The following is a 10,011-nucleotide window of genomic DNA, read 5'->3' as shown; positions in this document are numbered from 1 at the left end:
GATGTTCCCCCCAAGTACAGCCCCACTGACCAGGGCTTCCAGGAAACTGAAGTGTTTAAACTTGCGAGCTTGTTCCATTTTGTTTCCAGCATCACTAGCCGCCCTTGCTACTTCCAGCCCCTCTCAGCTGGCAAGGCGGCGCCTCTTTTCAGGGGTGTGCCACCAAGACCAGGAGGAGGGGGCAGGCCTGACTCAGCCTGCAGACAAGCCTGGGAGGAGAAGACCTTGACCCAGATGCTCCTCAGCAACTAGATTTTCTAGGTCCTCCAGAGGCTGCCCCCTCCCTCCACCCCCACTGCCTGCGGCCGGCTGCAAATTGCTTCCAAATGTTGGTAATTACAGCAGGCCCGATCTAATCAACACCTGAGAGGGAGGAACCGGGGGCTCCTCCTTCCAGAGGGTCCCAGAGCACTTGGCATCTTACCTCCCCTGAGCCTTTAGGACGGAGGCTGGATGTGGGTCATGGACCCTGTTCTCTGAGGCTGGGGCTTCGTGACTTGCCCAAGGTCATGCAGACATTTCAGGCAAACGGGGTGGTTAGAACTCCGCTTCCACTTACCAGCAGTGCCTTTCCCTTCCTGAGCTGAACAAGTCTTGAAGGAAGAGCAGAAGACTCACGAGAAGGGACTCTAGTAGCTAGTGTCTGGCCCTCTGCAAAGCTCTGGGCCTTGGCGGGGTGATTTCAAAAAGAAAACGCTGGCACTAGCAGGGATCTCAACAACACCTAGTTTAAACCCTTTCTGATACAGATGGGGTAACGAGGCACAGAAAGAAGGCGTAGTTTGCCCAAGATCATACGGTAAGTTAGGTACAAATCCCCAATTCCCCCCATCCCATCCTCTGTGGCACCCAGCAGGAGGGGCTCTTCCTCCAAATTCACCTTCACAGGCCTTCCCTCCCAGAGGGAGTGAGGTATAAGGAATGGCTTTAGGGCTAGGCAGACAGGTTTGAAGCCTCACTTCCCCACTCAATTACTGTGTGTCTTTCGACAAATGAATTCCCCTCTCTGAGCCTGTTTCCTCATCTGTAAAATGGGGGGGGGGGGATAACAACTGCTTCTTAATGTCTACAGGATGGAATGTTCTACCTGGGCCCCTGGCAGTCCTTCCTGGTGCCTAGTAGGTGGTCAGACATTCCACAGATTCCCTTCCCCCTCTCCCTCATTTTCCCAAGCTCAGAGACACGCATCTTCTGCCCAGGCTCTGAGGCAGGCTTGAAAATCCTCCCACGCTGGCCATGAGCACAGGGCTTCTCTCTGGAATGGTTTCTCTGACCTCGGGGAGATGACAGAGTCTGTCAGGGAATTCTCTAAGGAGAAAGCTCCCAAGGGCTGGCGTGTGGATGTGAAGGCAGAATCCCTTCCTCACTCTGTCTCTTTGGCTTCCTGAGAGCTCAGCCCCCTCTCTCCTGTACCCCCAAGAACCTCCGGGCTGTAGAGGCCTGCTGGGCAGAGGGGCTCTCGGGGAGAAGCCCTCCTCTCCCCAACCCCCTCCCCCCTCCACCCCCGCCCCACCGCCCACAGACACAAGGCTGCTGAGAGCGGCAAGGGAGCGAGGCGGGCACTGGAGCTGAAAGCTGCTGACGGCAGGCCTCTGAGGAGGAGCACGATGGGGAGGAGCGGGGGAAGGAAAAGAAAAAGAAAGGAGGAGGAGGAGAGAGGACTGGTGGGTCCTGCTGCTTCCCCCACGGCCCACAGTGGACGGGCTAAGAAAAGCTCTGGGGTAGAAAAACCGCCAAAGATGCACAGTTGCCCTCCCCACCCGAGCGGGAGGGCCCTTCCTTCCCAGGAGCCAGCTGCCCCAGGCAGATTAGTATTGGGCTCCGGAAAAGCAGGCCCCACACACCAGCCTGCGGGAGGCTGCCCGCTGAGTCAGCCTCTCTACCTGTCAGGAAATCATTCATAAAAAATGACACCTTCCCAGTGCCCAGCTCCTGGCCTCACCCCAACCTCTGTCCCAGAGCCAGCTACACAACGACATTGCCTCCAGCCTCCTCCCTCCTGCCTCCCTCCCACCCGCTTTACACTTTCCTCCTGGGTTAAAGACGAATGAGACCAGCATGAAATAAGGCCAGCTCAGCCTTGGTAAATCGGTATTTACCGGTTGCTTGCCCTGGGAACAACAGCAGAGTCAAGAACAGCAACAACTTCACTCAATTATGAACAAACATCAGTGACATGGCTTCCAAAAGATTTTCACTGTCACAGCCACGCCAGTGGTGGACACTTCTTTATCTTCAGTTTATGTATGGATAGCTAGAGGCTGTCAGGATACCTCGACAGGCACAGATCCTGAGCCAATCCTCCCACAAAGGAAAACTGAGGTCCACAGTGGGGACTTGCCCCAGGTCACACATGCGCTCAGACGTTAGGCCCATGTCTCTCAAATGGAGATGATATTCATATTGTTCTTCTTACTTCCCATCACTCAAATCCCAATGTACCCTTACTTGGGACATAAAACGCAGGTTGCTTTTCTGAAGAACTGAATTCCTTATCACAGCCCCGTGTGCCTGGGCCCTGCTAACTTCTGCCCTCATTACACTCCCTCTTGCTCTCCTTCTCCAGCCACCCTGGCCTCCTCATTTTTCAAACGACACCAACCATGCCTCAGGGCCTTTGCACAGGCCACCCCTTCTGTCTACCGTAAGTTACTTGCCAGGCTTCCTAACATCCTCCAGTACTAGGTTCCTTGTCACCTCCTCAAAGGGACCTTCCCTGACCACCATAAGAAACCTCCCCCCAACATACACACACACATTATTCCCTATCCTTGCATGAACATAGTTCCTAACCCATTTTATGATTACATTTTCTTTACCTATTTACTGTCTGTCTCCATATGCAGAGTCAGCCTATAGGGTTAATTTTGCTCACCATGGTGTTCCTATGCCTGATGCAAAGCAGACCCTTGGAAAATATTGTTGTATGAACAACTAAATGACTTACTGTATATGGTCAGAATCCCTCAGGCTTACACTCAAGTCCTTCTATCCATCTGACCATGTCACCAAGTTGACCAGTCAAATGAATATGTCCATTTCATTCACTGTTATTTTTTTAAACTTTTTTTTTTTTTAGTTTATTTATTTAAGTACTCTCTATACCCAACATGGGGCTCCAACTCACAACCCAAAGATCAAGAGTCACACACTCTGGGGTGCCTGGGGGGGGGCTCAGTCGTTAAGTGTCTGCCTTGGCTCAGGTTCTGGGATTGAGCCCTGAATCAGGCTCCCTGCTCTCAGGGGAGCCTGCTTCTCCCTCTCATACTCCCTCTGTTTGAGTTCCTTCTCTTGGTGTCTCTCTCTGTCAAATAAATAAATACATAAATAAAATCTCTAAAAAAAAAAAAAAAAAAGAGCCACACACTCTTCCAACTGAGCCAGGCACCCCTTACCCCCATTGTTCAAAAGAGGGTGGTGGGGGAGCCAGGAGTTTGGAGCCCAGGTCCAGGGCTGCTCTGCCCCACCCGCTCAGGCAAGCACTGGACAGCAGAGCCTGTGAACGATGGTATGTTAGTGTGTTCTGTAAGCCACTCTGTGAACTGCCGTTATTCTAGTCTCTGTGGCCCCAAGAGTGGCAGAGAGTCATGAAACACCCACAGCTTCATGAGAAGGTTTTGAGCTGTGTCTGCATCATCCTTCTGATCAACCTCTAATCCACCAGGACTCAGACCTACGTTAGAAGCCAAAGCAAATACATTCAAATGATAGGATCAAGGGTTCTGAACATTATATGTACAGGAGAATCACCCAGGAAGCCTGTTAAAAATGCAGATGCCGGGGTGCCTAGGTGGCTCAGTTGTTAGGCGTCTGCCTTCGGCTTGGATCATGATCCCAGGGTCCTGGGATCAAGCCCCTCATCCGGCTCCCTTCTCAGTTGGGAGCCTGCTTCTCCCTCTCCCACTCCTCCTGCTTGTGTTCCCTCTCTGGCTATGTCTCTGTCAAATAAATTAAATCTTTAAAAAAAAAAATGCGGGGCACCTGGGTGGCTAAGTGGGTTAAGCCTCTGCCTTTGGCTCAGGTCATGATCTCAGGGTCCTGGGATGGAGCCCCACATCAGGCTCTGCTCAGCGGGGAGCCTGCTTCCCCCTGTCTGCCTTTCTGCCTACTTGTTATCTCTCTCTGTCAAATAAAAAATAAGTAAATAAAATCTTAAAAAAAAAAAAAAACTTAAAAAAAATGCAGATTCCCCGGGGGTGGGGGTGGGGGCGGCCTGGGTGGCTCAGTTGGTTAAGCATCTGCCTTCCTCTCAGGTCATGATCCCGGGATCCTCAGATGGAGTCCTGCATCCAGCTCCATGCTCAGCAGGGAGTCTGCTTTTCCCTCTGACCCTCCCCTTTGCTCATGATCTCTCTCTCTCTCTCAAAAAAAAAAAAAATCTTCTTTAAAAAAACACAGGGGCACCTGGGTGGCTCAGTCATTAAGCTCGGTCATTAAGTCATTAAGCTTTTGGCTCTGGTCTTGATCCCAGGGTCCTGGGATCAAGCCCTACATTGGGCTCCCTGCTTAGCGCAAAGCCTGCTTCTCCCTCTCTTTCCCTGCTTGTGTTCCCTCTTGCCATGTTTCTCTCTCTGTCAAATAAATAAATAAATAAATAGATAGATAGACAGATAGATAAATAAATAAATAAAATCAATCTTTAAGAAAAAAAAACATGCAGATACCCCAATCCCTCTCCATCCCATCCCACGCCAATTTCACAAGTCCGCGCTGGGGCGAGGCAAACGCCCAAGGGGATTCTGATGCACGAGGGAGGCTCTCGGTGTTTCAAACCCTGGCGGTGCCCTGGAACCACCTGAGGGGCTTCTGAAAACACTGCTGCCAGCCCGTCTGCCACCGGAGATCTGACTTCAGGGCTGGGGACCTGCCATGCGTGTTCTCAAACATTCCTCGGGGGATTCTGCGATGCAGCCAGGTTAAGAACCACTGCCTAGATGCTTGTTTTCTAGATTATTCCAGCTGACCCAAGTCAGAGGACCTGGATCATCTCATGGGAGATGGATGTCCAGGGTCAACGTCACCCAACTGCTATGCCCAGCACTTTTGGTAACACTGAACATTTCCTACGGGTTGTGCTGGACACATCCCCTGCCCTGAGGCTTTCACGCCCACATGAGCTAGGAGACAGCTGGGATAAGGGTCAGACCAGAGGGCAGGGCACAGACGCTCCTGTCACTCTCCTGCCAAACACCTAGCTGTGACTCCCTTCAGGACCAAGTTCTAAGGCAGCCCTGGTAGGATCTCTTCCCAGCCCAACATTAACCTGGGTCTCTGTCATCTTAAACTGTGGCTAGTTGTCCACAAGGGTCAGGCCCCTTCTCACCTCCCTACACTGTTGCCCTCAGCAGTACCATCACCCCATCTTGCCGGCCTGCCTGGCCCCTGATGGTGCCTCTCCCCAGTCTGAGTCAGACCTGCCCCTTTGGGGCTTCTAGGGCGTGCCCCACATGCTTCCTCAGGCGAGCATCTGTGACACAGCCCTGGGGTCACTGTCTGTAAAAGCAAAGCTGGGCATTCCCAGCAACCCACCCAGGCACACAGGGCCCTGGGAGAGCAGAGGGTAAGCAGGGGCAAGATGTAGTTTCAGGATACTTTGGCCAGGTTCTTAGAGAACAGAAAGCCTCAGGCAGGCAGTCAGAGAAGAGATGACTCTGTACCAACCCAAAACTAGAAGGTTGCCACAAGAATGGAAATCTGTAAATTGACAGGCTAGGAATTACCAATTACTTTACCACTTGGTTAAAATCTGGACTCTGTACCAGCCATGGGCCATTGGACAAGCTATTTAACCTCTCTGAACCAATGGAGATCATTATAGCTCTAAGTCAGGTTGCTTAAAAGCTGTAAAAGAAGCCTACATATATAAGGCACTTAAGGCAGTGCCTGGCGTAAAGAACCACCCAGTAAATGTGGGCAATTATTATTATTACTCATGGAACACCCGTGTAGAAAAGGCCTTTAGAGATCTAAATGAACTCCTACATTTTATAGTTGGAACTAAGGCAGGAAGGAGGAAGGTCCCGCTAGAGCTGTGTCCAGCCCTCCCAAACCCAGAGCAGGACCCAGACCACTGGAAGAGTGGTGAGAGCTGGTGGGGGCTGCCAGGAATCACCTGATGGGCTGGCAGGATCCCAGCCCAGACTTTTCAATGACTTGGAGCCCATCAGCGTCCCAACATCTTGGCTCTGTTTCCAGCAAAATCGTTGAGCATATTTTAGGATCAGCAAAAACCCACAATGCCTTTGGCTGAGCACTTTTCCTCTTCTTGTTGAAGCCCAGGGGTATTTTCTAGGAAATTGAGTCCATCTGTTTCTGATTCATTTGTACTTAACTCATCACCAAGCTGTTTTGTAAGAGCCCTTTGATGTGAAAGCCGCCTTATCCCATAAGCCTCTGTAAGCCTTTATTTAGTCAACAGTAGGTAAACAGTCTCTCTCTCTCCGAAGAAGCCAGAGGCAGCTTCTTGATCTCCCTCAACAAGCTGGCCAGGAGAAGGGTAAGTGTGGCCCTGGGACTCCTCCTCCTTGGGCTCCTGACTCTGGCCCAGCCTGCAAGGAGGCCTCCCCAACCACCCACCGCCTCTCCTCTGGGGCCAGTGCTCCCCCTTGTCCACCTTGCGTAGCCTGTCCACGTGGATTTACGATTTCCTGTGTGTTGCCTGGGTTTCTTGAACTTGATTTCAAGTTCCTCAAAGATGAGAGGACAGGTCTCCTCATTCACTGTGCCCCTGCCATCCCTTGTACACAGTTACAGGGGCCATTACTTCTAAACCAAAAACGCATGGAAAAGATCTCACAAACTTTAAGGGCTCCCAAAGGGACAAGGGGGCAGAATTTTGAAACTGGGGCTGCCCTATACACAGCAAGCAGCTAAAAGAACCACTGATTAACTACACATAGAAAGGTATAAAGGGAAGAGTCTGCCTCTCCCTCCCTCTGACATCCAGACAAAGCACACCACAAGTCTCAAATCCGCCCTGTTTCATACAGCAGGATGAAAAAAAATCGAAGAAGCCCCTAATCCAATAGATGAAACTCTTCACTAAATTCAAGGGTGACTGAGTCATAAGATATTCCTGGAGGAAGCCAAGCAAGCTGTTTTAAGGGATGTCCCTACATTTCAAGGCTCCACAACCCATGATCCAGAGGCATCTCTATCAGAGGTAGACTGTTGGCAGGGTCCCTACTAGGCTGGTCATCTTCTGTGTTTGTTAGAGATGTATTCAGGGTCTCTGAAAGGGAGGGGATGGTGTATGTAATCCTGTGGTTCTCAAATTGGAGCATTTATCACAATCACACTCCAAAGGCTGGTTAAAACACAGATCACTGGGTCCCACCCCAGAGTTCCTGACTCAGTAGGACTAGAGCACGGTCTTTTTTTCTTTTTTTTTTTTTTTTAAAGATTTTATTTATTTATTTGACAGAGAGATCACAAGCAGGCAGAGAGGCAGGCAGAGAGAGAGGAGGAAGCAGGCTCCCCGAGAGAGCAGAGAGCCTGATGCGGGGCTCAATCCCAGGACTCTGAGATCATGACCTGAGCCGAAGGCAGCGGCTTAACCCACTGAGCCACCCAGGCGCCCATCTTTTTTTAAGATTCTATTTAGTTATTTGAGAGGGAAAATGAGTGGGGGAAGGAGCAGAGGGAGAAGCAGACTCCCGTGGAGCAGGGAGCCCAACTGATGTAGGACTCCATCCCAGGACCCTGGGATCATGACCTGAGCCAAAGGCAGACGCTTAACCAACTGAGCCACCCAGGTGCCCCTAGATTGTACATCTAGCAAGTTCCCAGGTAACGCTAATGCTGTTGGTCTAGGGACCACACTTTGAGAACCACTGGTCTAACCAGTCCTTCAGGCCTGGGATGGAAATTTTAGGGGAGGGGTGTAGCTACCCAGTGCCGATGATTTTACTTCCTTTTTTCTCCGAATACTAACAACCCAAAGATGGGTGAGAGTGCTGACAATACACCAACCTCTCTGAAGCAGGCACTGGGCTTAGAGCCCTACAGAGACCACCTCATTCAGTCCTTAACAATTACCCTGTAAGGTAGACACTCTCAATTTTACAGATGAACCCAAAAGTGCACATAGGTGAAGCAAACCTCAAGGTCACACACAGCTCAACACCTGAGCAGATGCACAGCAGGTGGCCAACATATTCTCACAGAACAAGTGTATCTATGAACACAGATGACAAGAGGCAGATCTGACGCCTGGGTGGCTCCCTCCTGGGATAGAGCCCCACATCAGGCTTCCTGCTCAGCATCGAGTCTGCTTCTCCCTCTTTCCCTCCCTCCGTGATCTCTCTCCCTCTCTCTCAAATAAAGAAATAAAATGTTAAAAAAGGTGGGGGGGCGCCTGGGTGGCTCAGTCGTTAAGCATCTGCCTTCAGCTCAGGTCATGATTCCAGAGTCCTGGGATGGAGCCCTGCATCTGGCTCGCTGTTCAGCGGGGAGCCTGCTTATCCCTCTCCCCCTACTTATGTTCCTTCTCTGGCTGTCTGTCAAATAAATAAAATCTTAAAAAAAAAAAAAGGTAGATTTGAACCCAACTCTGACTCCATAGCTCAGACTCATTCTATCCCATCAAAGGCCATGCAAGCTCTGGGAGGCAAAGGACTAAAGCTTCTCTGTCTTACACTCCCTCCCTGCCTTTTTTTTTTTTTCCCTTCCTGCCTTTCCTTCTTGATTTTATAATAGTAGTGTTACACTAAAGCTTTTCTGAATCAAATGTACTGTCAAGATGTTCAGGGTCAGGGGCACCTGGGTGGCTCAGTCAGTTACATGTTGACTCTTGGTTTTCGCTCAGGTCACAATCTCAGGGTCTTGAGATAGAGCTCTACACTGGGCTTCACACTCAGCCCAGAGTCTGCTTGTCCCTCCCCGTCCCCGACTTGTGCTCTAAAATAAATAAATAAAAATTTTTAAAAAGAAAAAAAAAATGTACAGGGTTGAATCTAGGGGACTGACAATGAAAAGGAATGGTAAGGAGCTGGTTCCAGAGAGTCCATGGGAGAGAAGTGGGACTACCAGCTGGAAGAAAGGAACACTCCCAGGTTATGGGTCAGGCCAGCCCTGGGAAATCATCAGGGCCTTGTTAGGGACAAGGCATCCAGAATTAATTCAGGTAGTTGGTGTGGAGGAAGTTAACTGTTTTGGTTCAAACATTTTTTACAAAAATAATAGATGTTCTTTGCAATCTTGGGGGCAGGGAAGAGGCTGGTTTTTAATTTTTACCATTTTCAGTTCTGTTTGAACTTTTGATTGTGCACCTTTCACATATTATCTTTATAAATAGAGCACACTAATTTATGTGCATATTGAAAAATTTAGAAACTACAAATAAGCGAAAGAAAAAATTAAAAACCTGTAATTCTATGTAAACATTTTTTCCAAGAGTAGGTTCACGTTGATTTGTCTTGTAACCTGATTTGCTTGCCTCTACATCATGACCACGATCCCTTTCATAATACTGTCGTCTTCAGTGTCAGCTTCAGTGGCTGCAGGTTATCCATTCTATACCCATACCATAACGTATATAACTCATCTCCTATTGCCTAATTCTAGACTATTCTCAATTAGTTGCTAGTATGAATTTTGGTTTATTTTTGGACTATTACCTTTTAGTCATCATAGGATCACCCACTGTTCAAGAAAAGCCCAATTTGGGAAAAAAAAAAAAAAAAAAAAGGTGTCTAAAGGGGTGCCTGGGTGGCTCAGTGATCCAGAGGCATCTGGATAAGCGTCTGCCTTTGGCTCAGGCCATGATCCCAAGGTCCTGGGATCGAGTCCCACATTGGGCTCCCTGCTTGGCGGAAGGCCTGCTTCTCCCTCTCCTACTCCCTCTGCTTGTGTTCCCTCTCTGTCTCTCTCTCTCTGTCAAATAAATAAATAAAATCTTTAAAAAAAAAAAAAAAGAAGTGTCTAAAGATTCTTCCTACTTTAACACAGAAGAAGAAATAAAATATTATTGGGGCGCCTGGGTGGCTTAGTTGGTTAAGCGTCTAACTTCAG

This window comes from Enhydra lutris, unplaced genomic scaffold, assembly GCF_002288905.1.
Source record: "Enhydra lutris kenyoni isolate GAN:26980312 unplaced genomic scaffold, ASM228890v2 scaffoldscaffold6, whole genome shotgun sequence".
NCBI classification, from domain to species: domain Eukaryota; kingdom Metazoa; phylum Chordata; class Mammalia; order Carnivora; family Mustelidae; genus Enhydra; species Enhydra lutris.
The sequence above is the reverse complement of the archived record's forward strand: the minus strand, read 5'-3'. Positions refer to the sequence as shown.